The sequence below is a fragment of the Miniopterus schreibersii genome (genome assembly GCF_964146895.1).
Source record: "Miniopterus schreibersii genome assembly, chromosome: 17".
In the NCBI taxonomy this organism is placed as follows: domain Eukaryota; kingdom Metazoa; phylum Chordata; class Mammalia; order Chiroptera; family Miniopteridae; genus Miniopterus; species Miniopterus schreibersii.
Genome location: NC_138117.1, coordinates 38,958,765 through 38,975,025, shown reverse-complemented (window position 1 = coordinate 38,975,025; position 16,261 = coordinate 38,958,765). Strand labels below are relative to the sequence as shown.

General features: G+C 52.8%; 1 protein-coding gene across 1 annotated transcript in view; it reads left to right on the top strand.

The window, feature by feature from the left end:
• The window catches only part of ST3GAL1 (ST3 beta-galactoside alpha-2,3-sialyltransferase 1), a 64,123-nt gene that overhangs the window by 21,941 nt on the left and 25,921 nt on the right, over nucleotides 1-16,261 (top strand). The window contains exon 3 of the mRNA XM_081117214.1: nucleotides 14,132-14,186. The gene's annotated coding sequence lies outside the window, so the exon portion shown is untranslated. The remainder of the gene's footprint in view (nucleotides 1-14,131; nucleotides 14,187-16,261) is intronic.

The window sequence follows — 16,261 nt, the reverse complement described above, 5'->3', positions numbered from 1 at the left end:
CCATTAATAATATTCACCCTAAATGAAGTGACACCCTCCCCTTCCCTCCCCGCTTGAACCATCCTTCAAAACTTAACTCAAGTGTCACCTCCTCTGGGAATTCTTTCCCCACACTTGCACCCCACCCTCCCTCTGCATCCCCCAAACACCCCACGTGTATCTTGGCCGCACCACTTGTCCTGAGTGGCCGGCCTGTGTGGTGTTGGTTTTCCTTGTGAGAGTGGGTGCTCCTTGGTGAACAGGAGCGTGTGATTCATTGTTCACGGGGGCTTATTGAAAACCCACCTGTGCCAGTTCCATCTTTGCATCTCTGGAGCCAAGGATGGATACATGAAGCAGACACTGTTTGTCTGCTTGTCTCAGCCACACAGAGCAGCCCCAGCCCCTGGGTTGATGAACAGAACAGACAGCTAGCTGACCACTGCTGGGTGGACAGAGGCCTGGACCCCTTGGGGATTCTTTGTCTCTTTTTCAGCCTCCTCGGGCATCAACCAGCCTTCCAAGCTTCCTGCAAGTTCTGTCTCCAGCTTTTGGGGAAGTGGAAATGGAGGGTTTCTCTGTTTGGGGGACCTTCTCAGTGTGGCTCACAGCTCAACACAAACAAGGGTCTTGAGATTCCAGGAGTCTGCAATATCTGACAAAAGCCACCTCTTTGGGAGCCCAAGAGGACTGCCACCATTGTGCTTGGGGATTGCCTCATATGGAGCATAACCTGGTTAAATGCCTGAGCCCAGATGGGAGTGCAGCTGTAGGCCCAGGGGCCACCACCCTCTGCTCCCCTTCTCGCTTCCCTGGAGCCCCATCAAGGGCGTGGTGACAATTCCTGGCTGCGAACCTCATTTTCTCTTCCTCTGTTTGCTGGTGGAGCCACTGCCTTCCTTTAACCCTCTTATGGAGAACATCTGGCCTCCCAGCAGAAATCAAAGAAGGAACCCATAGTGTGGGCCACAGGGATGCCCGACACCCCAGGCTGCTCCCAAGGCAGGCTTGTGTTGCTCAGGGCCCATCGCACCCAGGGCCCTTTCCTGAAGTGTTTTCTATCGGGAAGCCCTCAGTGGGAGCTTTACAAAGGCATTTGCATTCCTGAAGCCTTTGAAAGTACACATAGGTTAAAAAAAAAAAGGTAAAAGGTGGGCTTGGATTACCTCACCACAGCACAAGAGGGTGGAAGAGCCTGGGAGGCAGGGAGGTGGCCCTCCAAAGAGCTGGCTCCTTTTCCACCGATGGGACACTCCCCTGGAAGACTGGGCCCCCATTCACTGTGCCGCTCGCTCCCCACCTGGCTTATTCATTGATTCAGCCAACAGATGTAGGTCAGATCAGGAGCCTCCCAGTGCCAGGCAGGGTTCAGAGAGCTGGGGAGCTTCAGTAACTACCAAAGGGCAGCCCCTTGTGAAACCTCCATTGTAGTGGGGAGACCTCTGATAAACTACAGAATTGATAGTAGATCTAAGGATCTGTAGGAGGGTGAGAAGTGCTGAGGGGGAGGGGCAGGATTTGTGAGTATTTCAAGGATGACGGGCTGGCCACACTAAGACAGGTGAGCAGAGACATGGAGACCTTGAGAGCATCATCCACATGGGTACCTGTGGGGACAGCCATTGCCAGGCTCTCAGTGGGAGCAGTGTGCCTGATGACCCGAGCGGCAGGCCACTCAGGGAGCCCCTGCAGAGAGAGCAAGCAGCTAGCAGATTGCCAGGGAGGAAAGGGTCATTGTAAGGTCTCCTTGGCCTTGGGGGACACTGCCTCCAAGACTTCCTATGGCTAACTCCCTAAACTCCTCAAATTCTCAACCTTGCCCCCTCTGGGAAAGCACCCTCGCTCCCATCACTGGGCCTGGAGCTTCTCTCACAGTGACTTCTGGTCTCACTGCCAACTTCAGTTGGAACCTAATTCTGCTGCCGGACAGACCCATTCTGGGTCTTTCCGTTCTCTGTCTGCCGAGTGGGGCCACTGGCTGGTCCTGGGCCCATGGCCTCCTTCCCTTGCTCAGGAGCAGCACCTGAGCTCTTCTGCGGGACATTTTCACCCTGCCCCAAGCAGACAGGACCCACTCCCGTCCTCTCTGCCTATCCCAGCACTCAGCACATTGCCTCATTCGCCTGCCAGATTCCTACAGGACATGCTGAATTCCACAGGGCAGGGGCTGGGTCCCCGTGGTAATGGCAGCCTGTCACCTTCCCCACTGTGGCAATGGTGTGCTGACTGCTCTGTCCCATCAGGATGAGGACCATCCCCCTCCCTCCCTGCACCACGAGTTTTGCCCCAGAAGTCTTTCTGCCCGGCCCTCGCTGGGCTCTTTCAAAGCTCCCTTGGTGCCCACATGTGCCCTCTACCTGCACTGAGCCACCAGCACGGAACTTTCTGGGTCCATGTGTCCTTGCACAGCTGTCCCTAGGCCTGCAGTGCCTCTGCCCTGTTTCTTTTTTTCTTTTTTTAAATATACCTTTATTGATTTCAGAGAGCGGAAGGGAGAGGCAGAGAAAGAGATGGAAACATCAATGATGAGAGTCATTGATCAGCTGCCTCCTGCACGCCCCCTGCTGGGGATCGAGCCTGCAACTGGGGCATGGGCCCTGACCGGGAATCGGACCTCGATCTCCTGGATCCAAGGTCGATGCTCAAGCATTGAGCCAAGCTAGCCGGGCTGCCCTGTTTCTTCACCCAGCAAGTCATCTGCTCTCCTTACGAATTCAACTCCTGGGCCACCTCCTTGAGAGACTGTCGCTGAGGCCCCATCTCCTTCAGCACTGGCCCCTGCCCATCTTGGTGGCGTGTTCTCATCTCGCCAAGTGGACCAGGAGGGTCCGATGTGTGAGAAGGATTCCTGTGGCCCTGCCCTTGGAGCCTGCACAGTCTAGAGCAGGGCAGCGGCTTCTCTGTAAAGGCCATATTGTTAGTGTCTTCTGGTCTGTGGGTCAGATCGTCCCTGGGGTGACTGCTCAGTCCTGCCATCATGGCACAAAACACCACTCGCAAAAGTAGCTCAACGACAGGGCAGGGTAGTTCTTGTGTCCCAAGGGAACTTCAGTGGCCAGCACCAAGCCTGCATACAGGTAAATCAGTGAGCCTCTGAGTCTCATGATCTGGGCAGGACCCTGCCCTTTCCCTCCCAGCACCCAATGCTGGGGACAGACTAGGTGGGCTCTCTGGGGTCCCTGAGCAATAAACCCTCTCCTCTCCTCCAGGGGCACTATTTCTGGGCAGAGTCGGGATTTGAACCCAGCAATCCAGCACCAGGGCCTTTGTTCATAATCCCGTGCCAAGCTGACATGCAACACACAGGACTCACAGCTGAAGGGGACCAGGGTGGATCAAACCCACCCACCCCACCCCTTTCCCCAGCTGACAGTGTTGCACAGAGCAGCGAAGTAATTTGCTCAAGATCACACAGCATCTGGAGTAGAGGCGAGATTTGAAGCTGGGTGATTCCATTCCTAATCCAGGGCTTTATCCACAAGCCCAGACCCCTCCTTTGGCTTTGGACCTGCAGAGAAACAGAGGCAAGGTCCCAGCCCCCACCCGGAGTAAAACAGCCTCTCACCTTAATCCCTATTAACAGTAGCCCCTTCTCTGGAAGGTGACAGTATATGGATGGTTGTCCTGGGCTTGGAGTCAGCCAGATCTGGGTTCAAGAGTCAGCACTCAGGTGGGCTCAGGCAAGCCTCACTTCCCCGATCCTCTGGTTTCTCTCCTGGCCACTGGGGCTACAAGGCCTGACTGGGCTGGAGGACTCGCTGACTCGCTCTGAGAACTGAGTGCAGCGATGACTCTGAGGACCCAGCCGGCACTGTGCCCTTGGCCTCAGCACATACGGCTTCTTGCCCCGCTTCCTCTCTCAGTGCCCCAGCCCTTTCCCACCCCGCTCCAGGAGCCTCCTGCACCCCACCCATGCCTCTCAGTGCAGAACTTCATCGAGCGGTTCCTCCTGTGAGCGGCCACACTGATCTCATCTTGTGCAGTGTTGCAAGTCCAGGAAACCACGCTGGGCTGTTTCCACCCGGGCTGAGGGAGCTCACTGTTTATTCCTGCCCTGTAATCGCAGTGGTTTCCCTGTTGCCCCAAAGCCCCAGTGCTCTCTCTTTCTCTCCGATACGTAATTGTAACATGGGAACCCATAGCAATTAGGTCCTGGCCCCTTAGTGGGTGCCGTTTTCTATGGAGACAGATGTCCAGATGAAAAGGAAGACATTAGCTGGTTAATGCAAACTGTACGATTAGTCAAGCCCTTTAATGAGGCCTCCACATGGATTTGGTGGTTCTGGGTGGTTGGCGAGCCTTAAAAGGCTTCATCAACTCTTCATCTTCCCGCCTCTTGATCTAGAACAATCTGAAGGAGCCCAGATCTTGGGTGCTGGCTGGGGAATGAGTCATGGGACAGTGACTGGCAGAGGAGGTAGGGGTTGTGGTGTCCAGAAGACTGCAGAGCTGGAAGAGTTTTCATGTCTGCAAAGCGAGGGACTGGGTCCTCAGCTCAATGCAGGCTGCCGAAGTCAGCTGGAGGTGTAGCGGTGCCTGTTGGTTAAGAGCTCTGTTCTGGAGGACGCTGCCTGGGTTTGTGTCCTGGCTCAGCCATTTCCACGCTGGGTGACCTAGGACAAGTCCTTAACCTCTCTGTGTTTCAGATTTTCATCTGTAAAACTGGGACGATAAGTCATTCAATCCTCATCAAAAACATGTGTTTTGAGTGGTCATAAACCTCTTATCTGGGGAGAGGGCCGACCCCACTGCAGGCCTCGCTGGCTCCTGGGAATCCCGTGAGAGTTGACACAGACCAGGACAGGTGGCTGGCCATGCTGCTCTCCCATCTATGACATGACACTTCAAGTGCTTTACATAAACTTCTGGTCCGTCCTCACAGTGTCCCTGTGAGGTCAGTGCTAGTATTAGCACTGCCGTCCCCCCTTTACAGAGAAGGGGAAAGAGGCAAAGAGAGGTTAAGACATTTGCCTAGGGGTGCCCAGCAAAGATTTGGCAGAGTGGGATTCAGACATGGGTAACTTGGCTCTAAGTCCAAGTGCTTAACCACTGGGCTCACTGTCTCTTGGCATGGAGGGAGCAACAGCATCTGCGTAGTTGTTTCGACAGTAACCATGACCATGGGCTGCGACCGGGTGTGCACAAGGGCGGGGCTGGGTCTGCCTGTTTGTTTGGGCGAATGCCAACTGGACCTCCCAGTCTGGGCCTCTGTGGTGTTTGGGAGGACTGAACAACCTCCCAGGAAGGGCTGTACCCCACCCTCCCCTGAGGAGGCCTTGCAGCTCCCCTCTAGCCTGGTCTCCCCCTTCAAGAGGCCGCTGCTGCTTTCTGGGGCCCCTGGAGCAGGCGGGGAGCAACTGAGCTGGGTGGGGGCAGGGCATAGACCCATCTGTTTGGAATTAGACACAAACTGAGCACAGTTGGCCAGAAACCAGTTCCATTAAGCCAGAAAGCAGAGTTTGGAAATAGGCCGCCAAATGTCTAAGCATAGCCACTGTCCTCTTGAGAATCCATCCTGGTCTTTTCCCTCCAACTCTCTTTCTCCTCAGCACCTTCTGCACACTGGGCTGGGGACAGACACCAGGAGACCCTGTCCTTGCCCTGTGCTAACAGGAAGCCGGGACTTACTACTCCACCCCCTGGGTCAGTATTAGGTTTGTCTCCAGTTTACTGATGAAACCTGGGCTCCTAGGGGTTAACTAGTAAGACCCCACAGTCACTGATTCCACTGGGATTTCAACCCAGGCTTCCTGGATGCTAGGGGTGGGGCACAGTCCATCCAGGGAACCGGGAGGGGGTGGGTCAAATCAGAAGGCCTGAGACCCATTTCCTGCTCTGTCCCCGTACCAGCTGTGTGGCCTCAGGCAAGTTGGTTAATCACTCTGAGCCTCTCAAGCAGGTGGGTTAACCTCTCTCAGCTGGGCCATATAATGCGTATGACATTGTGACATGTCCCTACAGGACAGTGCAAGGGGATCCAATTATACTGTGACGATGTTTGAAGTCAAGGGTGGACCTGTCTGGGCTCCTGGGTGAGAGTGCCAGCATCCTATAGGCTTTCCAGGTGGGGGTCAGAGAGAGAAACGCAGGGCTGGGAGGGGCCCTAGGGAGCCTCGGAATCTGGGGACAGTGTTCCCAAGCTCTGTTCCTGGGAAGCCATTTGTTGTTGTTTTTTAATTTTTAAAACTGTTGCTGGGTCTCCATCCTCACCCCCCTTCCTTCTCTCCCTTGCTGGTGCTCTCTGTTGATTTCCATTGTTCTGTCTCTGCTTTGGGCCTAACCCTGTGGGAATGGAATCCCGGGTCCTGAGAGGCTGTCTCATTAAACACAGCCCTTGGGAGATCGCTAGGTGCCGGTCCTGGGGAGGCCCAGCTAAGTATTGGGGTGCCAGAGGAGGTTTTCAAGTGCCACCATTTTTAGTTTTTTTAATGGTAGTTTTATTTTCTGATCATAAAAGTAGCCATGACCACTGAAGAAAATCCTGAAAGGAATGAAAATGTTAAGTCTGGAGGTGGGGGGGACCCCACATAAATGCCCCTTCTGGAAAGTACCTGTCTTAGCATTTTAGAGCATTTCCTGTTTCTGTCTTTTGGTTCCTATAATGCTAATGCTGTAATTCTGCTTCTGGTATTATCGCCCTTAGTTTTTCCACTTGACAGTGTTATTCTTCACGAGCGTTATTATCGATGCAGACTTTTCTGTCACCTAGCAGATATTGGAACGCACCGCGAGGCACTTAATAATTTCCCTGCGGTGGAGCGTGTGCGAGCTCTCTGACATTTTGCTGTTAAAAATGATAAACCTCTTTGGGCAGCACTCTCTGCATGCGGAGCCACTTTCTGGAAGACATTCCTAGAAGGGGGATGACTGGCTTTGGGCACCCATAGGAATGGCCTTTTATGATAGCACAGGGCTGGGCTGGGGCAGGGCTGGCTGGAGCTAAGCCCCATCTGCGGGGGGATCGTGTTTCTGCCCAAAGGGGATCAGAATCCATTTGCGGGGAGTCAGAGGAATGGTATGAGATGGGCCAAACTCAACATCTTTTCTTTTTTAAAAAAAGTTTTATTGAGTTTATTGGGTGACAATGGTTAATAAAGTCATAGGTTTTAAGTGTACGACTCCATAAGACATCATTTGTATACTGCGTCGTGTGTTCACCACCCAAAGTCAAGTCACCACATGTCCCCCCTTTACCCTTTTCTACCTCCCCCCACCTTTCCCTCTGGCAATCACCATATTGTTGTCCGTGTCTGTTTTTGTTTTATTTTTTCTTAATTCCTTCATTTTCTTTCACCCAGCCCTGAAACACCCTCCCTCTGACAGCTGTCAGTCTCTTCTCTGTATCTATGAGTCTGTTTGTGTTTTGTTTTCAACATCTTTTCTTGATGCCTTTGAGGAAGTTCTGAGCATCCTGATGGTCTAACTTCAGTGTCACTGGAAGCTGGGACAGCTAGCAGGACTCGGAGGACAGAAGTGCCAGGCCATAGCGGGTCCCCCCTGGCTGAGTCCACCATGGAGTGTGTGCAAAACGTGGCCCCTGGGCGTGGGCATGCCCACTCGCTGCATCCTCCCCCGGCCTTGCTCTTCATCTGGGCTCGTCTGACCTCCTGTACTTGGACGTCTGTGTTGTTCTCTCTGGGGCCTGGGGTTGAAGCTGCTTCACCTCCCAGCTGTAGGCCGGCCGCCTGGAGCCTTGCCTGGCCCACAGCAGGTATTCAGCAAACATGCACTGAATGAATGCATGGTGAGTGGCGAAGCATGATTGTTAGAGGTGACAGCACTTGACCACATTGACTTACAGAGTTCTTAATGTGTGCCTGGCATGTAATCCTGGACACCTCCCAGGTCACCCCTGAGGTGGCTGTTAGCATCCTATGTGTTTCCTGACTCCCACCACCTTGCCATTATAACAGAAACATTTCCCCATGTTTTAAAAAAAAAATTCTTTGTGACCCAGAATTTTTCTTCCTTTAACATATGGCCCGACTAGTGTGCCTCAGTGATCGAGCATTGGCCCATGAACCAGCAGGTCACGGTTTAATTCCTGGTCAGGGCACCTGCCCGGGTTGTGGGCTCGATCCCCACGAGGGGGCGTGCAGGAGGCATCCGATCAATGTTCCTCTTTCGTCAATGTTTCTATCTCTCTACCCTCTCCCTTCCTCTCTAAAAATCAATAAAAATATATTTAGAAAAAAAATTATATATATATATATATATATATATATATATATATATATATATATATGAACAATCTGGATTGTGCTTGACAGTCTCCTAGACACTTTGGATAGCTCTGGTGTTCACCTGAAAGTGAGATTGCTGGAGCATGAGTGTGCCTCTCTCTAACTTGTTCCAGTGCTGCCAGGTGGTTCCCAAGAGTAGCTCATAAGTCCACTTTCCTATTAGCAGGGCCTGAGCTTCCAAGTTGCAAAACTCGCAGACACTTGGCATCTCAGTGCCTGTGCATTTTTGCCAGGCTAATAGGTGTCAAATGATGTCTCATCCTGTGTGTTTTTTTCAGCATTTCTCTAATTGCTAATGAGGCCCCAGACCTCTGTGCCTCCCCCTGGCCCCTCACCCACCCAGGGTTCACTCTCTCTTTTGTTTGCCTTTCTCTGCTCCCCAGGCCACCCAGCTGGCTAAGGTCTCCTTTGCAAACTCAGCTGTGGAGTCTCACATAACTGGGATTAAAGCCTGCTTCAGCACCTATAGGCTGTGCCACTTCAACAAAGGGCCTTAACCTCTCTGAGCCTCAGAGTTCCCACCCGCAAATCAGGGATTAAACTTGAGAATTAGGTGAGATCATTTATGTGAAGTGTTTGGCACTTAGTATGGCTGAGCAGTGCTAGCTGTGGGAGTTAGGGTCCTTGCAGCCCTGCTTTGTCACTATCTGTTTACCTGACCTGCCTCCACAGCCTGGGAGGACTCCAGCGTGGGGCTTCGTGCCTCACTTCTTTCTATTTTCAGCTTCCAGCAGTGCTGGGCAAACAGTAAGACCTTGAACCAATCATGCCAGCCTCACTGGAGGAGAGTTAAGTGTCAAATGATGGGTTGGCCTAGATGCCTTCCAGTCCTGAAATTCTATGATCAGGAAATTACCCAGGAAAAAGTTCTCCTTTCTAAGGTTTCTAAATGGGGCTTTATTACACACTGCAGGTAATTATAGGAGGCTTCAGCAGCGGAGCTCTCTGCGTGGCCTGGTGGCTGCTTGGTGCATTTCAGAGGCTATCATCTTTCTGCTGACCAGGGGATCGGAATCCTGGCAGAGGCAGAGCCTCTCCCTTCAGCTGGGCAGTGGGAGGCAGCCCTGGAGGACTCAGACTCAAGCTGGTGGCCCCCTACTATATACTATAGCAGGGCAGCATCTAGTGGCATGTGAATAACATCAGGAAAATCATGGAAAGCAGGAGCAGGGGAGACCTTTAGAACATCAGTCCAGGGGTCACAGTTTCCTATGTCCACAGGGGTCACATGGGTAATACCAGTGGATAAAGAGGTTTGGGTAAGCATTAGGGAGTAGTGGGCCTGTGGCAAACTGGAAAACTGACTAAGTTCTGAACAAAGGAGATGACTGTTGCTCAGCCCCAGGGAATTGTCGCTATGGGGAATATGAGCCCAGGGTTCCCGGACCTTCCCTTCTTTTACGAAGGGAAGCCAGAGTCCAGATTTTTTGTGAGGTTTTCTAAGTTGCAGCTAATTGAAAGTTTTGTCAGTTGCTGTATGCCATAGACAAAACATCCCATGAGGCAAGTTTCCATATCCTTGGATTTAGTGCAACATTGGGCAGATTGGGAAACTGAGACCTGGAATTTGGGAACTTGCCAAAAATCACCAGGGAGGTAGTGACCCTGAGGGACATAAAGCATGGTCCTTTGTGGCTTAGTCTGGGTGTGTGGTCCACCACCCTGATGGGCTCCTCACCACTGCCTTTTCCCAAGGCAGGAATTGAAGCCCAGAGAAGGAATGGGGCTTGCTCAAAGACACACAGCTTGTTATGGCAGAGTCCAGAGTCAGGCTGGGGCTTTTGGGCCCTCCACTATGGGACTATCCAGCCACTGTGCTGCCAGAAATGACCCTGGATTGGCTCCACTAAAAGCCTGACCCGGAGCTTGGCACAGGTCAAATTCTGACTCACTGCCAATCTTCAGAAAACGGCTCGCACACCAGTGGGCAGGCAACTACTGCTGCCCAGGGAGATCCGTCTGTGCATTTGCTGAGCTAACACTTTCAGGCTTGAAGGTTGTCTGGCAACCTGGATTCAGATACTGACTCTGCCATCTACTTGCTGTGTGACTTTGGACAAATCACTTCACCTCTCTGGACTCCCCTGCATAGGGAGTGACACTAAGGACACCTAATACAAGGTTGTTTGGGAGATCGACTGGCTTAATCCATATGAAGTGTTTGAAACAGTGCACCTGTACTAGTTAGTAAATGTTAGCTTTTGTATGGAAGGGCCAGGCCCATAGTAGGTGTTGCATAAGGACAGTTGCCCTTCTGTGCTTCGTTACACCAGAACTGGCCCCTTATGTTACTCTTGCTGCTTTCCCAAGGACCACAGCCTTCATGCATATCTGCTTCCCCATGCTCCGCCAACGAGGGCCCCAAACCCAGATAAGCTTGCTTTCCCATCCTGGCTCAGCTTTAGCTGGATGATGATTTTCCAAATGTGTTTGTCGATCTTTTAAAAACCCCGAGATGAGTATTTAGTACCAAAATGTACAAGTGTATCAAAGGGACTTAATTCGAGCCCTGGATAGTGATGCTGGAGTTTTGAAGAGGGAAACCGACAAAGTTTTCCTTTCTTTGCCTTTTGTGGCTGCTGTGGCTACAGCACTCCCGTTTACCACTTCAAATTCTGTTCAAAAAGGTCGCCAGCTATTTGCGTGAATCACAGTGTGAGGACTTAGGAAGAAAGAGCTGGAGAGTGGTCTCCTCAGATTCATACTCCATCCCCTGTCTTTCCCTGGTGATGGATTTTGTCCCCTTACTGCTCCCAGCGGTGGTGGCCACCCCCGGGCTGAGGGCCGCTGAGCCCAGGCACATGATGCCATCAGTCATGAGAAGACCAGACACTGTGCCCAGAATGGGGACGCCAGTGTTCTTGTTTCCCAGAGGCGGAGATGGAGGCTTCAAACTCTTTCAGCGTCGGTTTCACGTTGCCTGGCTAGTAAGTCCCACAGCCCGCAGCTGCCGTGGGCAGCAAGGAGCCCCTCCGGGAGCCCGCACCCTGCTCAGCTCCCCTCTGACGCCTGGCAGGGGCTCCCACGCCTCCTGCAGCCCGCGTCTCATTCGATGTGAAGGGCCGCGAAGGGCTGCAAAGTCGCTCCTGGTCCACATCTGACAGGTGCCTGCACGTGAAAGCCCAGAGCGACACTTTGGAAAGCGGAGCTGGTGTTCGAAAGGCCACTGATTGCTTTATTCTCAAGGCTTAATCTCCGATACCGAAATAGCTGGCATGAAACGGGGGTCTCGGCCTGGGACCTCCTGTGGGAACAGGTGTGTGGCGGGTTCCCCAAGGACAGAGCTAGCCCAGAGGAAGTGACTAGAAAGGGACATCATGAGGATCCTCTCACCTTTGCTAATTTATTGGGTGACAAGCCATTGTCCTCCTGGGGTGACATCATCAGGCCTTGCTTCCCTCTCTGACCTCATCCTGTAAAATGATCCCTTAGACTCAGCAGGCTCACACCGCACAGGCCTTCGGGCTGAATTCGAGCTCATGTCTGCTTGTGATTTCACAGGACTCTCTGCCTGAACTCTGGTCCCTCGCCCCACCTTTGCGTGGCTGACTCACTGGGGAGCTCCCGGTGCTGCCTCCCCATCACCCAGTGTCACACATTGTCATGTGGAATGTTACTGCTCTGTTTGATTGGATGTGACAGCTTAGAGAACAGGGGAGTTGGCCTTGATCACCTTTTTATCAGCAGCATCCCCACCATGGCCCAACACATTCTGGGCCCCACTGAGTCTTTGCTAAATGACTGATGGCTTCTGGTTGCTCGTCCTAAAGCTCCAAGAGTCTGGACCAGGTGGTTGAAGAGGCTCCTTGTTCTCAAAAAAATTCTCTGAGCTCGAAAGAAGCTTTCCCTTTCTGAGGGTTGGGGCTCAGGCCAGCCTCATGCAGGGCTTTCAGTTCCTCCCAGCAGAGCCTGAGGAGGTGCTTTGGAGGAGGGGGCTGGGGAGGGAAGGAGCTGAACAAGTGCCCCCAGCTGGACTCGACCTTCAGCCTGACCCCACAGGGACCCTGGAACACGAAGTGCCCCACTGCAGGGTTGGTTCCACACTGAGGCAAAGGGGGCCTCATAAAGCCCCAGGTCTCTCAGGCATTGTCTGGGGCTGCCCAGGGTGGTGGGATCAGGAGATGGTCACCTCCCAGGGGAAGCATCTCCTCTCTGGCTGGGGCAAACCTCAGAGCAAGGGGCATCTAGGAGCTGCTAGCAGCCAACCGCAGCTATGGCAGAGGGGTGATGGTCCTATCCAGCAAAGGCCATCGGGCTAAGTGCCCACAGCGTTCCCTCTGCAGGGACCTGGCACTGTCCAGGTAGCCTGTCCCAGCTGAGGGAGGGAAAACCTGAAACCTGCCTGCCCAGGTGCAGTGACTCCCAGGGTCACTAGGAATCATCTCTACCTAAGGAAAGCCCAGCAGCTCCTAGCTATCCACCCCTGCCCCTCTGTACCACAGTGGGGTAGGTGACTCACTGAAGGATGCTTAGCTGTAAGAGACAGACTGGCAGTCCCCCAGCCTCTGCAGGCGTGGCCTTGAGGCTCACCTGTCGCGAGGTAGCAGGACCGAGTCCCACCAAAGCTTCCATGTATATGGCGGGAGAAGGTGAGCAAGTAACACACGCTGCTTGTTCAGAAAGTGATGACATAACTAAAATGTGTTATGAATTTAATATCCCTCCTTTCCCCAGAGAGTCAGTGGCAGGCCCGGCCCATCCTGGGCACCGACCCCCTCCTGCTGGCCAGGCAGCCCGTGTGATATTAGTGTCCATGGGTCTTGGGTCATCCATTATTGACTGCAGAGGTCAGTGAGCTCAGGCGAGAGGGCGAAGAGAAACCAGGCCTGTGGACCATTCAGAAAGTTCTCTTTGCCCCACCCCCCGGAGGAAGGCATTTTGCACACCTCACAGGTAACCAGAGCCAAGACAGCATGTGGCTGAAGCTGCTGGTAGTCCACAGGGTTATTATTATCAAGGGCATTATTATTATTATTATTATTTTTAATATATCTTTAATGACTTCAGGGAGAGGAAAAAAGAGGGAGAGAGAGATAGAAACATCAATGATGAGAGAGTCATTGATCGGCTGCAGCCCGCAACCCGGGCATGTGCCCTGACCGGGAATCGAACCCCGATCGCCTGGATCCTAGGTCGACGCTCAACCGCTGAGCCACGCCCGGCCGGGCTGTTATTATCTTTTGCCATCGTTGTTTAGGGTGGGCCTCCACTCAGCATTTAGGAAAAAAGCTAAAGCAACAATAACACTGCCCCAGTTTTCAGATTCAGGTCCTCTACCCCTTTACAAAGTACCCAGCTGTCTGTTTCCTGACAATCAGAATACTCCAGAGTCAGACCCACGCCCACCCCATGTGGTGTGGGACCTGCCACCAGTCCATTTGCAGGTGCCACCTGCACAGGCCTCTGCCATGGGGGGAGGACGGCTTCGAGCTGACAGACAGGTTTCCAGCCCTCCTCTGCCACTCTCCACCCCGGGACCCCACCCAGCTCCTCTGCCATCTGAACCCCGTTTCCTCCTCTGTCCGGCAGGAAGCTGGAGCTCCCCTGGGACTGCGTGAGGTTTAATGGTGCCTGTGGTGCCCGGTGCAAGAGCGATCTCAGCATTAGAATGCCCCATTTTCTCATCTGTCTGGAGCAGGAAGTAGTCTGAGAGGTGACACAGCACAGAGCTTTCATCAACAGTGTGCTGCTCAAAGCCTGATGCTCAGGTCCCCTGACTTCCATCCAGCGCTCTGCAGGTGACTGCTGCTCTCTCCTCACCGGGAGCTTGATGGGGCTCTGTCACTTCACACAAACCCATAACATTTACTCTGTGTGTCTGAGCTGAGCACATGGCAGGCACTCTCTGGTTAGGCCTGCACATCCTCTCCCTGCGGTAAGTCTGAGTATTTTTTTTTCCTGTTTTTCAGATAAAGAAACTGAGGCTCAGAGAGGTTAAGGAACTCCCCCGAGGTCACACAGCTGGTAAGTGGCAAAGCTGGGATTTGAACCCAGCTCTCTTTCGCTCCAGAAACAGTGCTTTTAATTGTCTTGCTTTGTCTGCCTTAAACTGTGTTGAAGCGATATCCCCCTTCCACCCAAGTCTGGGGACCTGTGACATGGTGATGGCTGTGTCTCTCCCTGTGCCTCCTACAGCGCCCTGGTCACAGTGGCTCTCATGCCTGTAGGAAATCCTCTATAACTCCACATGGTCAGGCAGTGTTCAGGGAGTGGGATGTTCATCTAATCATTAGAAAGTCTGGTTAACTGAGGGTTTTCCCTTTTTGCCATGTTCAAATGCATTAAGTCACCAACATGGACCACATGAGAAGTGTGTTCTGCCCCCGATTATAAAGGCACCCCATGTGCAGCATGTAGCTATAGGCTGTTGCGAAGATGGATGTTCTTTGTGATTGAGAAAGTGGGACCCCTGACTTTGTGGTAGAAAGGTGGAAGCGGGTCCAGCGTGGGGCCCCCACCCCTCATCCAGTTAGGCACCCACCAGGTGCTGACTCCCCCTCAGCCTCTCCTCTGTACCCCCACATGCCTCTGACTGTATTCTGGTCCCCCTACCTCTCTCCATCACCAGGAGTGCCTGAGCCCTGTTCCCTATCTTTGAAACCCACTCTTCTTTTCAGAAGATTTCTTAGAAGCCGTTTCTGAGAAATCTTTGAGAGTGAACCAGCCCCACTTAGTGGCATGGCCACAGATTAACTGCCTGATTTAGTCTCTGAAGTCTTCAGATACACGCCATGGGATGGGGGCTGGAAGTGGGTATGACCTTCTGGGGCCACCAGCAGGAACAGTGGGTGTGATCTGTTACTGGCTTTGGTTTTCACACCACCTTGAGGATGGCGAGGAGGTCCAATGGCTAGGCTTGGGATCCCCACCCCCACCTCAGTCGGAAAAACTCAGCGTCAGTAGCTGGTTTCTACCTTGGTGTAAGATCCACTTTCAAGAACATTTGAAAACTACTGTCTAATGGGAGATGTTGTCCAGAAATGTGGAAAGCAGGTTCCAGGTCTGGCTCTGCCAGGTCACACTGTGCAGCCTGTGCCAGCTGCTTCTCTTTGCTGGGCCTCAGTTTGCCCATTTGTACAGTGGGCTGTGGAGCAGACATAGCTACAGCTCCATAGCCCCTGTACAGCCAGGAAGTCAGTGAGCCTTTGGTGATGCTCATGCAGATTTTTCAGTTGACAAGGCAGAGCCACTGGAACAGAGAAGTGGGAAGGGGTGGGTGACATTAGATAAAAAAACCCATCCCCCATGGGGGTCCTAGTCAGGACAAACCCAGAGCCTTACTCACACCTGGGTTCAAGAATGAGCCACTATGGCTGACAGAGGCCATTCTGCCATTCCAGGGAAGTCTCTGTGGCTCCAGGTTGTCTGGGAACCAGACTCGTGGGCCCACAGTGGGGCCAGTTGCTCCCTCCTGGGCTGGGTGCCCCACATCCTGCCCAGCCTCAAGCAGCCTAGCAGGCAGGACTCACAGTTTCTTGCCACAGTTCTGGGTGGCTGCACAGATGCACAGTGTGGTTTGTAGTATTTTTGGTTTGTTGTTTTTACAAAAGCCAAAGGAAGTCTGTAGGTGGAGCTCTGCACTCCCTCCCTGAGGATGGCTGACCTGCTCAGCCATCGACAAGCAGAGCTCAGCTAGAAGAGGAAACCTCCAGACACAAAGTCCAGTGACCAGAGGGGAGCTGTGCTGAGCTGGACACTGTCCCGGGCTGTTCCTGGCCAGGGCTGCTTTGAGATTGTTATTGTAACCATTCCATTTTCCACATGAGGACCCCGAGGCCCAGCAATGACCAAGGTCTCCACCTTTCACCATGCACAAACCAGATGAGCCTCTGCCCCCTGAGTTTGGAGCACTCATCACTCGCCTCAGTCCACACATGTGGATTGGGCAAAAGTAGGTTTACAGTTGTTTCTATGGAAAATAATGCAATAATAAATAGTAATATAAGAATAAACTCTGTTTTGCATACTCACAACTATAAACCTACTTTTGTCCACCCCTGTATTTTTGAGGATCTTCCACTGTTCTCAGCAGGGGGACC